General features: G+C 50.2%; 1 protein-coding gene across 2 annotated transcripts in view; it reads left to right on the top strand.

The window, feature by feature from the left end:
- Positions 1-2,508: 2,508 nt before the first annotated feature.
- The window catches only part of tyk2 (tyrosine kinase 2), a 113,478-nt gene continuing 101,843 nt past the window's right edge, over positions 2,509-14,143 (top strand). For both annotated transcript variants that reach the window (XM_038784728.1, XM_038784732.1), the window contains exon 1: positions 2,509-2,618. The gene's annotated coding sequence lies outside the window, so the exon portion shown is untranslated. The remainder of the gene's footprint in view (positions 2,619-14,143) is intronic.

The following is a 14,143-nucleotide window of genomic DNA, read 5'->3' as shown; positions in this document are numbered from 1 at the left end:
AGGGGGCTAAGTACGCAGCCTTGCGGGGCACCGGTATTGAGGACTGTTGTGGAGGAGGTGTTGTTGTTTATTCTTACTGATTGTGGTCTGTTGGTCAGAAAGTCGAGGATCCAGTTGCAGAGTGAGGAGCCAAGTCCTAGTTTTTCGAGCTTTGACATGAGCTTGGCTGGGATTATGGTGTTGAAGGCGGAGCTGTCGTCAATAAATAGGAGTCTGATGCAGGAGTCCTTGTTTTAGAGATACTCTAGGGATGAGTGTAGGGCCAGGGAAATGGCGTCTGATGTGGACCGGTTGCGACGGTATGCGAATTGCAGTGAATCAAGGCTTTCCGGGAGTATGGAGGTGATGCGCTTCATGATCAGCCTCTCGAAGCACTTCATTACAACTGACGTCAGGGCCACCGGGCGGTAGTCACTGAGGCACGTTGCCTGGTTCTTCCTTGACACCGGTATGATGATGGTCTTCTTGAAGCAGGTGGGGACCTTGGAGCAGAGTAGGGATAGGTTAAAGATGTCCGCGAACACCTCTGCCAGCTGGTCCGCGCAGGCTCCGAGTGCACGACCAGGGATCCCGTCCGAGCCCGTCGCGTTCCGAGGGTTCACTTTCAGGAAGTCCGATCTGACTTCGGAAACTGTGATGGTGGGTATGGGTGACTAATTGGCTGCTGGGGCACTCGACAGCGGATTGTTAGTTTCCTGCTCGAACTGAACATAGAATGCATTAAGTTCATCGGGGAGGGGTTCGTTCACCTGAGGAAGGAGCAGTGCTCTGAAAGCTAGTGATTCAAAACAAACCTTTTGTACTTTAACCTGGTGTCGTAAGACTTCTTACTGTGTTCACCCCAGTCCAACGCCAGCCTCTCCACATCATAATCCACACGGAGTGACCCACCTTTGCCACTATTAACACACTTCAGTCCCTAATGGCACCATTAACAGCCTCTTTGTCTCATGCCCCTGACATCTTTGTCAATCTCTCTTCCGCTCCAACCTATCACTGACTTTCCATTCTGCCCCATCACCCTGTCTCGAAGTCTATAATTAATTACATTTCTCTCCCTTATAAGTTTTTGGAAGAATCATATGGAGTCACTTGGGAACTGCCCACAAAAACTGCCAGACCTGCTTAATTTATCCTGCATTTTCTGTTTTTATTTCAGGTTTCCAGCCTCTACAGCATTTTGCTTTTAACTGGGTTGGGCTGAATGTCTACTTTATGTGAGGCGGAGAGGAGATTTGCTAGAGGTACTTAAATTCATGAAAAGTTCAGAGGGAATCGATTGAATTTTTTTTTTCTGGGGCCAAAACCGGAGGTCACCAATTTAAGGTAATTGGGAACCATAGAGTTATGGTCCTGTATTTCCTGTTTGTGTGTACAACCCCGAACGCTTCACCCGATGCCACTGTCTATGTATTCACATTGTGTACCTTGTGTTGCCCTATTATGTAGTTTCTTTTCTTTTCATGTACAAAATGATCTGTTTGAGCTGCACAGGGAAAAATTCTTTTCACTGTCCCTCTGTACACGTGACAATAAACAAAATCCAATCCTATTTCAGCAGATCTGACAGCATCAATGCAGAGAGAAGGGAAGGAATGTTTCCGATCTGGGTGACAGCTTGTTACTGTCCCGGGGTCACCATCCCGGGGTCACGGTTCCGGGGTCACGGGGGTCACTGTCCCGGGGTCACGGTGGTCACTGTCCCGGGGTCACGGGGTCACTGTCCCGGGGTCACGGGGGTCACTGTCACAGGGGTCACTGTCACGGGGTCACTGTCCCGGGGTCACGGGGTCACTGTCCCGGGGTCACGGGGGTCACTGTCACGGGGGTCACTGTCCCGGGGTCACTGTCCCGGGGTCACGGTGGTCACTGTCACGGGGTCACTGTCCGGGGGTCACTGTCCCGGGGTCACGGGGGTCACTGTCCTGGGGTCACTGTCCTGGGGTCACTGTCCCGGGTCACTGTCCCGGGGTCACTGTCCCGGGGTCATGGGGTCACTGTCCCGGGTCCACTGTCACGGGGTCACGGTCCCGGGGTCACTGTCCTGGGGTCACGGAGTCACTGTCCCGGGGTCACTGTCCCGGGGTCCCAGGGCCACTGTCCCGGGGTCACTGTCTCAGGGTCACTGTCTCGGGGTCACGGTCCCACGGGGTCACGGTCTTGGGGTCACTGTCCCGGGGTCACGGTCGCGGGGCACGGTCCCGGGGTCACTGTCCGTGTGGAGTTTGCACACTCTCCCCGTGTTTGCGTGGGTTTTGCCCCCACAACCCAAAGATGTGCAGGGTAGGTGGATTGGCCACGCTAAATTGCCCCTTAATTGGGAAAAATATAATTGGATACATTAAATTTATTTTTTTTAAAAGAAATTGAATTGGATGAACAGCCGAAACCGAGGTGAGCGAATGGACCAGTACAGACTGCAATGGGCTGAGTGGCCTCCGGGTCAGACTACAGCTCCCAGAAGGCCAGGGGACGGCGGAGCATGCGCGGCCGCGCTGTGTCGTCAGTTCCGGCGGCCGCGCAGGCGGAGGAGGTGGTCAGCGGGAACCGGCGGCGACAACACCGACCCCGAGCAGCCCCGTCACCCCGGCAACCGCGGGGCACCGACCTCATCGGAGGTGGGTTGGGTTGGGTTTGGGGGTGGGCGAGTGGGTGTCGGGCTGGGTGTCGTGGGGGAGGTGGTGTTGGAGAATGTTGTTTGTGGGTGTTGGGGTGGAGGTGTGGTGTTGGGGGGAGGGGGTATTGGGGGGTGTTTGGGCGATGGGCGGGGGGTGTCATGGGGCAGTGGGCAAGGTGGGGTGTTTGGGGCGATGGGTGGGGTGTTGGGGGGGAGGGGGTGTTTGGGGCGATGGGTGGGGTGTTGGGGGGGAGGGGGTGTTTTGGCGATGGGTGGGGTGTTGGGGGGGAGGGGGTGTTTTGGCGATGGGTGGGCAGGTGGGGTGTTTGGGACAGTGGATGTTGGGGCGATGGGTGGGGAGGTGGGGTGTTGGGGGGGGAGGGGGTGTTTTGGCGATGGGTGGGGTGTTGGGGGGGGAGGGGGTGTTTGGGCGATGGGTGGGGTGTTGGGGGGGAGGGGGGTGTTTGGGCGATGGGCAGGGGGTGTCGTGGGGGCGGTGGGCAGGCGGGGTGTTTGGGGCAGTGGGTGTTGGGGATGGCATTAATGGCAAAACAGTAGAAGAGGAATTGGCTCTGATGGCAGTGACAGGGTCCCACATTACAGTGCTGAGAGAAGGGGCAGAATGCGAATATAGAATATAGAAGAATATAGAACAGTACAGCACAGAACAGGCCCTTCGGCCCTCGATGTTGTGCCGAGCAATGATCACCTTACTTAAACTCACGTAACCCGTATACCCGTAACCCAACAATCCCCCCATTAACCTTACACTACGGGCAATTTAGGATGGCCAATCCACCTAACCCGCACATCTTTGGACTCTGGGAGGAAACCGGAGCACCCGGAGGAAACCCAGGCACACACGGGGAGGACGTGCAGACTCCACACAGACAGTGACCCAGCCGGGAATCGAACCTGGGACCCTGGTGCTGTGAAGCATTGATGCTAACCACCATGCTACCGTGAGGCCCCGAATGATGTAACTCTACCCAGAGGGGCAGCAAGATAACGGAGCTATGATCAATTTTCAGTGACCACAGTAAAGATTTAATTCCAGACCCTGAGGGTCAAATTGGGACAAAGCTAATTCTTGTTAATTGATGTGTTTTTGTAACTGTCGATCTGAGAAATGGGTTATATGACGTGTATCCTGGGGGCAGAAAGGTTTAAGATACAAATGAGCAGATGATACTGGTTAATGTTAATTGTGTGGCAGTAGCATTGAGTTATTAACAAGTTTGTTGCTAGCTTTTGTATTTCTGTTCAGTGAGCGTGTGAAGAAAACTTGGCATTTTTGTCAGGTTGATTTCTATTAACTTCCTGAGCAATAATTAAAGGTTAGGGTGATTATACCAGTGTCCAATTTATCTCGAAGATTTTCCAGTTGAAAATGATAATTGCCACTCTCAAATTGCTCTGAAGTTGTTAATAATTTGGTGACCATTTTGTACTGTTTAGTCATGTAAACAAATATCAGCAAAATTTGTTTTGGAATAGCAGCTTGTCTGTAAGTTTATATTTGTGTCTCTACCTTGCTGCTTGAGTTTGTGTTTATTTCAGCGAGTGAGATAGTTTGTTTCTCAGTTATTGGTTTGTCAATGGGTTGGTGTTCCGTCACGACATGGCTTCGAGCATAACTCATTTGTAGCAACCAAGCCTTTGACCCAAGCCTAACATGTTTTGCTTCAGTCACTCTTGGAATCTGTAGCTGACATCAGATTTAAATCACCCAGATCAATTTGTGTACAGTCCCTGATCGTTAATTTCTTTCTAAAATTTGTCAAGATTAAGTCATTCTAAAAATACATATGGCCAGGCCACAGACGTTCAAAACTGGCGCAAGCGATCTTTTTTGCTGTCCGGTGGGAAAGCTGAGCCTCTTGTTTTATAACTGTGTTCTGTAACTTGACTTAATGGGTGCAGAATGAAACATTCTCAACCTATAAATCAAGCAATTCAGTTGGTGCATTTTGACCACTTGAGTTTTATTGTTAGAGTTTGACTTATAGCTGGAATGTAAAATCTGGCCTCTCGTTCCTCTCCTGCTCCAGGATCCTATATCTGCCTTCCACCTTTGTGTTCTCCATCCTTCCTGCTGTAACTTATGCTCTGGAATTTTCAGAGTTCCCAAACTGGAGCACTCTATAGATTACCCTTGATCCATGACAGTTGCTAAATGAATGGTTTAAAGAGTGCAGACTCTTCTGCTTTGGGTAAGTCTGTTCCACATGGGAATTCCAACCCTGACCGAAACAAGAAATCCAGGTAGACCTCTGCAGAGCCATTCGGAATGCCAAGAGATAATACCAGACTAAGCTAGAGTCACAGACTAAAGACATGTCGGTTGTGGCAACATAACAGAATCTTCGGCAACATCGCATCTTGCCCTGATGAACACAATGCATCCTATGCTTGGTTCGAGCAGGAAACCATTGTCAACTGTCCCAGCAGCTTCGGACGCACCTAATCCTGAAATGCTTCCAAAGTCCGATCAACCTTCTTGAAAGTGAACCCTTGGAAAGCGGTGGGTCCTGACGGAGTCTCTGATTGTGCACTCAGATCCTGCGCTGACCAACTGGCGGGTGTGATCGCAGAAATCTTGAACCTACTCCGTTCCCAGGCTCCCACCTGCTTCAAGAAACCACCATCATAACAGTGCCAAAGAAGAACCAGGCAACGTGCCTCAACGTCTACCATCTGGTATCCTCGACATGGATCATTATGAAGTGCTTTGAGAGATTGGTTATGAGACACATTTACTCCATACTCCCAGAATGACTTGATGCACTGCAATTCTCATACCGCCCCAACCAATCCAGAGCAGACGCTATCTCCCTGGCTCTACACTTATCCCTGGAGCATCTCGACAACAAGGACTCCTACGCCAGACTCCTATTCACTACAGCTCCACCTTCAACACCATAATCCCAGCTAAGATCATATCAAAACTCCAAAACCTAGGACCTGGCTCCTCCCTTTGCAACTGGATCCTCGACTTCCTGATCCATAGACCACAATCAGTAAGGATAAACAAAAACCTCCTCCACGATAGCCCTCAATATTGGGGCCCCGCAAGGCTGCATACTTAGCTCCATACTGTGCTCCCTGTATACAGACATCACCTGATGAAGGAGCAGCACTTGGAAAGCTTGTGATTTAAATAAACCTGTTGGACTTTAACTTCTTATTGTGCCCAATCCATCGCTGGCATCTCCATTTCCAGTTTAGCCAGGACCAATACCCCTCATAAATTATCTGCACCTCAGGGGTCCTTCAAACCTAAACCAATATTCCATTAGCTAGCTATCTGTAAACAAATATATGCTTCTCAAGATCTATTAACAGAACACTTCACTTGCAAATCAATGATGACTTCACTTTTATGGCACATTAATCATTGCTCGAACAGTCATACTGTCTATATATATATATATATTAACCCAGGTTTTAATAACATTACTGCAAAAATATAAAATCTCTTAATCACACTACAAAATCGTGCATCTGCAAGCAGCCATAGAGATAGAGTTTGTGCTTTTAAAATATTAACTTTTCTTCCTCAGTTTCAACCGTGCTTGATTCTTGAATGATATTAATGGCTTGAAGGGGAACTTCCAGATGGTGGCTTTCCCACGTGTCTGCTGCGGTTGACCTTCTAGGTGGTCACAGCTGTGTATTTGAAAGGTGCTGCCAAAGGAGTCCCTTCGTGAGTTTCTACAGTGTATCTTGTAGATCAGGGGTGGGCAAACTTTTCCGTGCAAGGGCCGCATTCAGAAATTCACAATTCACAAAGGGCCGCATAGTATATTAAGTAAAATAATTACTTCACCCGGTTATGATTCTGGGCGCCTCATATAGAACATAGAACAGTACAGTACAGAACAGGCCCTTCGGCCCTCGACGTTGTGCCGAGCAATGATCACCCTACTCAAGTCAACGTATCCAACCCTATACCAGTAAGTAACCCAACAGCCCCCCCCACCCATTAACCTTTAAAAAAAAAATTAAAAAAAAAAAAAAAAAAAATTTAAAAAAAAAAATTTTTTTTTTTTTTTTAATGACTTGGTGGGCCGCAGAAATACCTTTGGCGGGCCGCATGCGGCCCGCGGGCCGTAGTTTGCCCACCCCTGTTGTAGATGGTACAAATGGCTGCTACTGTGTGTCAGTAATGGAGGAAGTAAATATTTGTGGAAGGGGTGTCAAGCAAGCTGGGCTGCTTTGTCCTGGATGGTATTGAGTTTCTTGAGTGTTGTTGGAGCTGCGCTCATCCAAGCAAGTGGAGAATATTCCCTTACACCCCTGACTTGTACCTTGTAAATGGTGTAGATAGAGGCTTTGCAGAGTCAGGAGGTGAGTTACTCGCCACAGGATTTCTAGTCTCTGACCTGCTTTTGTAGCCAAAGAATTTATAGCAGTATTTATATGGCTGGATCCAGTTCAGTTTCTAGTCAATGGTGACCCCCAGGATATTGTTGGGGATGGAATTCAGCGGCAGTAATGACATCTGTGAAAATGTGGGGAATTCTTGGATAGATAATCTGTAGCCAGATGGGTGTGTGGGAGTGACAGTCCCACACAATCACCCCACCTTCTGCAGAATATTTGGCGTGTACAAGATTGGGAAGTTTGTTGAAATTGGATACGAGCTCGTAACTAATCTATCTGTGATGCACTGAACCATTCTGCTGCTGCTTAACTTGTTTTACATTTGACTGTCTTATCACTTTCTGATCGTTTAGTTTTGTAAAACCACAGAATTTGAAGCCAGAGGGAGATTTGGAAATGTTCCTGAAAGGTTTTAATTGAAGCTATTGATTTGCATAAGAGAGTTTGTTTGGCTGTACAGTTGATGGGGCAGTTGATGATTTGTGTTTAATTTATTCTGACCCAACAGTAGTCTCTGATCGGCTGATTTGATGGCCCAGGTTGTGAGGACCTAACATAAGAAATAGGAGCAGGAGTAGGCCATTCGGCCCATTGAGCCATTCAATAAGATCATGGCTGATCTTGGGCTTCACTTTGCATTTTCCTGCCCCACTCTCCGTCTCCCTTAATTCCCCGAGAAACCAAATATCTGCCTGTCCAACAGCCTTAAATATATTCAACAGTGGAGCATCCCTCTGGGGTGCAGGATTCCAGAGATTCACAACCCTTCGAGTGAAGACATTTCTCCTCATCCCAGTCCTAAATACTGTGTTTGTGAACCTGCCTCCACTTCACCTGATGAAGGTGCAGTGCTCTGAATGGTAGTGATTCCAAATAAACCTGTTGGACTTTAACCTGGTGTTGTGAGACTTATTACTGTGTCCACCCCAGTCCAGTGCCAGCATCTTCACATCAGTCCTCAATGTTCAGCCCTTTTTCCTGAGCGTGTGTTCTAGATTTTGGGCAGGTAAAACAGACTCTCTCTGTCAACCCTGTCAGGCCCCTTAATGATATTGAATCTTTCAAAGAGATCATCTCTCATTCTTCTAAACTCCAGTGAATATTGACCTACTTTACTGCGCCTCAACAGAGGGTAACCTGTCATCTCAAGCACCATCTGGTGAACCGTCATTGCACCACCTCCGATGCTAGTATATCCTTCCTTAAATAGAAAGACCAAAATTGCACCCGGTATTCCCAGCAAAGTCTCACCAAAGCTCTGTACATTTGTAATCCAATCCCCTTTCAATAAAGACCAATATGCCATTTGAGGAGAGCCAAGTTCCTCTCACACCCACCATTTACAAGTTTCATGCCATTTCAGAAACATTGCTTTTTAATTCTTTAACTTTCAGTGTCTACCTAACTACCTGTAGCCCAAAATTTCCTCCTCCTGCCCGGCTGTCTGTGGGTTAACCCTCGAGCAGTTCAACTTCTTGGGAAGCCATGTTAATCAACTGTGACTCATCATTCTCAGCATCTCCATTGTTCACCACCAGCAATCACTCTGTTACTCTTCCATTCATTTGACACACGGTCGTATTTTTACTCCTGTCCTTTCTTCGAACTGTTTGTCATTCTGCCCAATATGTACCCGATTATCAGCCTCCCCGGAGGGTGGCTTTGTTGAGCTGGCTAGCCTTTCACCTTCATGTTCAAAGCTGACTGTCCGATTGGTGATCCTTCTCTTCCATCTTCCACCTCTCTCACCTCACCACAACTTGAATTGTTTTGTTTATTTATAAATACTCAGCTCCAACATGCCATTCTTCCACACCCTCCACCGGTGGTCTTAGGCTTGCTGCTATGTTTAAATGGCCACGCCGCCTGTGGCCACTCTGATTCCAACGCCTCAAAACTCTGTCCCCCCTCCCCTCCGCTCCCCTTCCTTCCGTCCCCCCTCCCCTCCGTCCCCCCTCCCCTCCGTCCCCCCCTCCCCTCCGTCCCCCCCTCCCCTCCGTCCCCTCTCCCCTCCCTCCCCCCTCCCCTCCCTCCCCCCCTCCCTCCCTCCCCTCCCTCCCCCCTCCCCTCCCTCCCCTCCCCCCTCCCCCCTCCCCCCTCCCCCCTCCCCCCTCCCCCCCCCCCTCCCTCCCCCTCCCTCCCCCCTCCCCTCCCCCCCCCTCCCCTCCCCTCCCTCCCCCCCCCCCCCTCCCTCCCCTCCCCCTCTCCCCGTCCCTCCCCTCTCCCCCCTCCCCTCCCCTCCCCCGTCCCTCCCCCTCTCCCCGTCCCTCCCCCTCTCCCCCGTCCCCCCCCTCCCCCGTCCCCCCCCCTCCCCCCCTCCCCCTCTCCCCTCCCTCCCCCCCTCCCCTCCCCCCCCCTCTCCCCTCCCTTCCCCCTCTCCCCCTCCTCCCCCTCTCCCCTCCCCTCTCCCCCCCTCCCTCTCCCCCCCCTTCCCCCCCTCTCCCCTCCCTTCCCCCCCTCCCTCCCCTCCCTCCCCTCCCTCCCCTCTCCCCTCCCTCCCCCTCTCCCTCCCTTCCCCCCTCTCCCCTCCCTTCCCCTCCCCCTCCCTCCCCCTCTCCCCCGTCCCTCCCCCTCTCCCCGTCCCTTCCCCCCCCCCCCCTTCCCCCTCTCCCCGTCCCTCCCCTCTCCCCCCCTCCCCCCTCCCCGTCCCTTCCCCCTCCCCCGTCCCTTCCCCCCTCCCCTCCCTCCCCTCTCCGTCCCTTCCCCCTCTCCCCGTCCCTCCCCCCTCTCCCTCCCCCTCCCCCTCTCCCCGTCCCTCCCCTCCCCCGTCCCTTCCCCTCTCCCCCCTTCCCCTCTCCCCGTCCCTTCCCCCTCTCCCCGTCCCTTCCCCCTCTCCCCCTCCTTCCCCTCTCCCCTCCCTCCCCCTCTCCCCGTCCCTTCCCCCTCTCCCCTCCCTTCCCCCTCTCCCCTCCTTCCCCCCTCCCTCCCTCCCCCTCTCCCCGTCCCTCCCCCTCTCCCCGTCCCTTCCCCCTCTCCCCTCCCTTCCCCCTCTCCCCGTCCCTTCCCCCCCTCCCCGTCCCTCCCCCTCCCCCCCCCTTTCCCCCCTCCCCGTCCCTCCCCCCTCCCCCCTCCCCTTCCCCGCTCCCCTTCCCCCCTCCCCTTCCCCCTCCCCCCGTCCCTCCCCCCGTCCCTCCCCCTCCCCCCGCCCCCCCCCCCTCCCCCCGTCCCTCCCCCCCTCTCCCCGTTCCTCCCCCCCCTCTCCCCGTCCCTTTCCCCTCTCCCTTCCACTGTCTTTTAATTTGAACCCTGATATTGCTGAATGGTGATGTCTCTTTGATTCACTTGAATCACAATAGTGTCTGATACATGGGACCATGACTATTTCACCTTAGCCTCTCCCTGAAATCCCCCACATTAGAAACAGCTGAAGAATGTGGCTGCAGCTGATTTTATCCAGTTCCTGCGGAGTATTTGATTGGAAGTGCCTTGGCCAGAGCACCAGTATCTCTGTAGGCTGTCACTCCAGTGTTGACTTTATTTTTGCAGTTATCTGTGTTACATAAAGGCCCACTAACTGGCTGGGTCCTGCTCTCTGAACTTTAATACACCAAATGCAGAATGGCAGCAAATGGGAGCAGAGCAGGCTTAAACTGAGAATGTTACTGAACAGACTGAGGGAGGAGCTGGCAGTGTGTTGGTGAAAGACTCGGCAGTGGCCAAGTCCGACATTGCAGAGCAGTCACCAACAAAGCAAAGAAAAGGCTGACCTATAATGCCAAGTCAGTCATTCAGCTCCTCCTGCAATCCGAGCCCAATCTAATACTGCATTCACTTCTGGGCACAGCATGAGAGGAACATCAAGCAATGGAAATGCTGTCACGGGAGGGTCACAAGGCCGTCCCAGGCCTTAAGGAGACTGAATGAGTAAACCCTGGGCCTTCATCCTTGAAAGGGCACCACCCTGTGTCGGAATATCAGGTATAATTGAAATGCAGCAGAATAATCAACAGCAGGATTTCCATGTTGGTCAAAGGCTCAGAGGTGCAGCCTTGTAACAGGCAAGTTGTCAGAGATGTCAGGGAGCACAGTGTTCCAGTGACCTGTTGCTGTGTAAAAGTCATGATGTGGAGCTGCCGGCGTTGGACTGTGGTGGGCACAGTAAGAAGTATTACAGCAGCAGGCTAATGTCCAATAGGTTTGTTTCAAATCAATGCTTTTGTGTAAAAAGATGAGAAGACTTCGAACAAACTGCGGTGAGGTTACAGTACCTCACTTGGGAATATTGGGAATAGTTACAGTACCTGACTAGGGAATATTGGGAATGGTTACAGTACCTGACTCGGGAATACAGGGAGTTGTACAGTATCTGTTTAGGGAACATGGGGAATGGTTACAGTACCTGTTTTGGGAATACAGGGAGTTGTACAGTAACTTTAGGGAATACTGGGAATGGTTACAGTACCTGTTTCGGGAATACAGGGAGTATTACAGTAACTTTAGGGAATACTGGGAATGGCTACAGTACCTGTTTCGGGAAACGGAGTTGTACAATTTCTGTTTAGGAACAGTGGTTTACACTACCTGTTTAGAGAATATGGGGAGTGGTTACAGTACCCTGTTTAGAGAATATGGGAAGTTGTTACAGTACCTGTTGGAGAATATGGGGAGTGGTTACAGTATCTGTTTAGGGAATATGGGGAGTTGTTACAGTATCTGTTTAGAGAATATGGGGAGTGGTTACAGTACCTGTTTAGAGAATATGGGGAGTGGTTACAGTACCTGTTTAGGGAACATGGGGAGTGGTTTACAGTATCTGTTTAGAGAATATGGGGAGTGGTTACAGTACCTGTTTAGGGAATATGGGGAGTTGTTACAGTATCTGTTTAGAGAATATGGGGAGTGGTTACAGTACCTGTTTAGAGAATATGGGGAGTGGTTACAGTACCTGTTTAGGGAACATGGGGAGTGGTTACAGTACCTGTTTAGGGAACATGGGGAGTGGTTACAGTATCTGTTTAGAGAATATGGGGAGTGGGGTTACAGTACCTGTTTAGAGAATGTGGGGAGTGGTTACAATACCTGTTTGGAGAATATGGGGAGTGGTTACAGTACCTGTTTAGAGAATATGGAAGTGGTTACAGTACCTGTTTAGGGAATATGGGAGTGGTTACAGTATCTGTTTAGGGAATATGGGGAGTTGTTACAGTATCTGTTTAGAGAATATGGGGAGTGGTTACAGTACCTGTTTTAGAGAATATGGGGAGTGGTTACAGTACCTGTTTAGGGAACATGGGGAGTGGTTACAGTATCTGTTTAGAGAATATGGGGAGTGGGGTTACAGTACCTGTTTAGAGAATGTGGGGAGTGGTTACAATACCTGTTTGGAGAATATGGGGAGTGGTTACAGTACCTGTTTAGAGAATATGGAAGTGGTTACAGTACCTGTTTAGGGAATATGGGGAGTGGTTACAGTACCTGTTTAGGGAATATGGGGAGTGGTTACAGTACCTGTTTAGGGAATATGGGGAGTTGTTACAGTACCTGTTTAGAGAATATGGGGAGTGGGAGTGGTTACAGTACCTGTTTAGGGAATATGGGAGTGGTTACAGTAACTGTTTAGGGAACATGGGGAGTGGTTACAGTACCTGTTTAGGGAATATGGAGTGGTTACAGTACCTGTTTAGAGAATATGGGGAGTGGGTTACAGTACCTGTTTAGGGAATATGGGGAGTGGTTACAGTAACTGTTTAGGGAATACAGGGAGTGGTTACAGTACCTGTTCAGGGAATACCTGGTGGTTTCAGTACCTGTTTAGGAATAAGGGGTGTGGTTACAGTAGCTGTTTAGGAAATAGGTGGTCACAGTCCCTGTTTAAGGAATAGGAGATGGTTATAGTACCTCTTTCGGTAATACATGGTGTAGTTACAGTACCTCTTTAGAGAATGTAAGGAGTGGTTACAGTACCTGTTTAGATAATACGAGATGGTTACAGTACCTGCTTCGGGAATACGAGATGGTTACAGTACCTGCTTAGGGAATAACGAGATGGTACAATAGCTGTCTCTGGAATACAAGGTGGTTACGTTAGCTGTTTGGTTGGTAATAAGGGAAGGTTACAGTATTGTTTATTGGGAATAAGGGGTATTCTAGTACCTGCTAGTTTGGAATACGTGCGGTTTCAGTACCTGTTTTAAGTTGGGGAATACAGTGTGATTACAGTCGTTTAGGTGGGAATATAGAGTGGTTACAGTACCTGCTTGGTTGGGGAATACGTGTGGTTATAGTTCCTGTTGATTGGGAATACAGTGTGGTTACAGTACCTGTTGGGAATAGTATGGGTGCAGTACCTGTCCGGGGCAGCACTGTAGCATTGTGGATAGCACAATCGCTTCACAGCTCCAGGATCCCAGGTTCGATTCCGGCTTGGGTCACTGTCTGTGCGGAGTCTGCACATCCTCCCTGTGTGTGCGTGGGTTTCCTCCGGGTGCTCCGGTTTCCTCCCACAGTCCAAAGATGTGCAGGTTAGATGGATTGGCCATGATAAATTGCCCTTAGTGTCCAAAATTGCCCCTAGTGTTGGGTGGGGTTACTGGGTTATGGGGATAGGGTGGAGTTGTTGACCCTTGGGTAGGGTGCTCTTTCCAAGAGCCGGTGCAGACTTGATGGGCTGAATGGCCTCCTGCACTGTAAATTCTATGATTCTATGAATACAGTATGGTTACAGTACCTGTTGGGAATAGTGTGGTTGCAGTACCTGTTAGGAATACAGTCTGGTTACAGTACCTGTTTAGTTGGGAATCCAGGCAAGGCTTTAAGATCTGTCCTAACAATGATGTGGAGATGCCGGCGTTGGACGGAAGAGCACAGTAAGAAGTCTTCCAACATCAGGTGAGACCTGATGAGGGAGCTGTGCTCCGAAAGCTAGTGATTCCAAATAACCTGTTGGACTTTAACCTGGTGATGTGAGACTTCTTACTGTGTCCAACAATGTTATCTGGGTATACTTTAATTCAGAAACGGGGAAAAGGTTGATTGCCCCACAATAAGCCATTGTACCAAGACTGAGGGCAATACAGAAAAAGGTGTTAATTTGCACTAATTTTCAGGCTTTGAAAGGTGAAGGCTTCACCATTTTGATGAGCTGGGGGAGAGTTTGAGATGGTCCGTTATGATGTTGCTCTCTGGCCTGTTTTCACAGGC

This window comes from Scyliorhinus canicula, chromosome 25 (assembly GCF_902713615.1).
Source record: "Scyliorhinus canicula chromosome 25, sScyCan1.1, whole genome shotgun sequence".
NCBI lineage: Eukaryota > Metazoa > Chordata > Chondrichthyes > Carcharhiniformes > Scyliorhinidae > Scyliorhinus > Scyliorhinus canicula.
The sequence above is the reverse complement of the archived record's forward strand: the minus strand, read 5'-3'. Positions and strand labels throughout refer to the sequence as shown.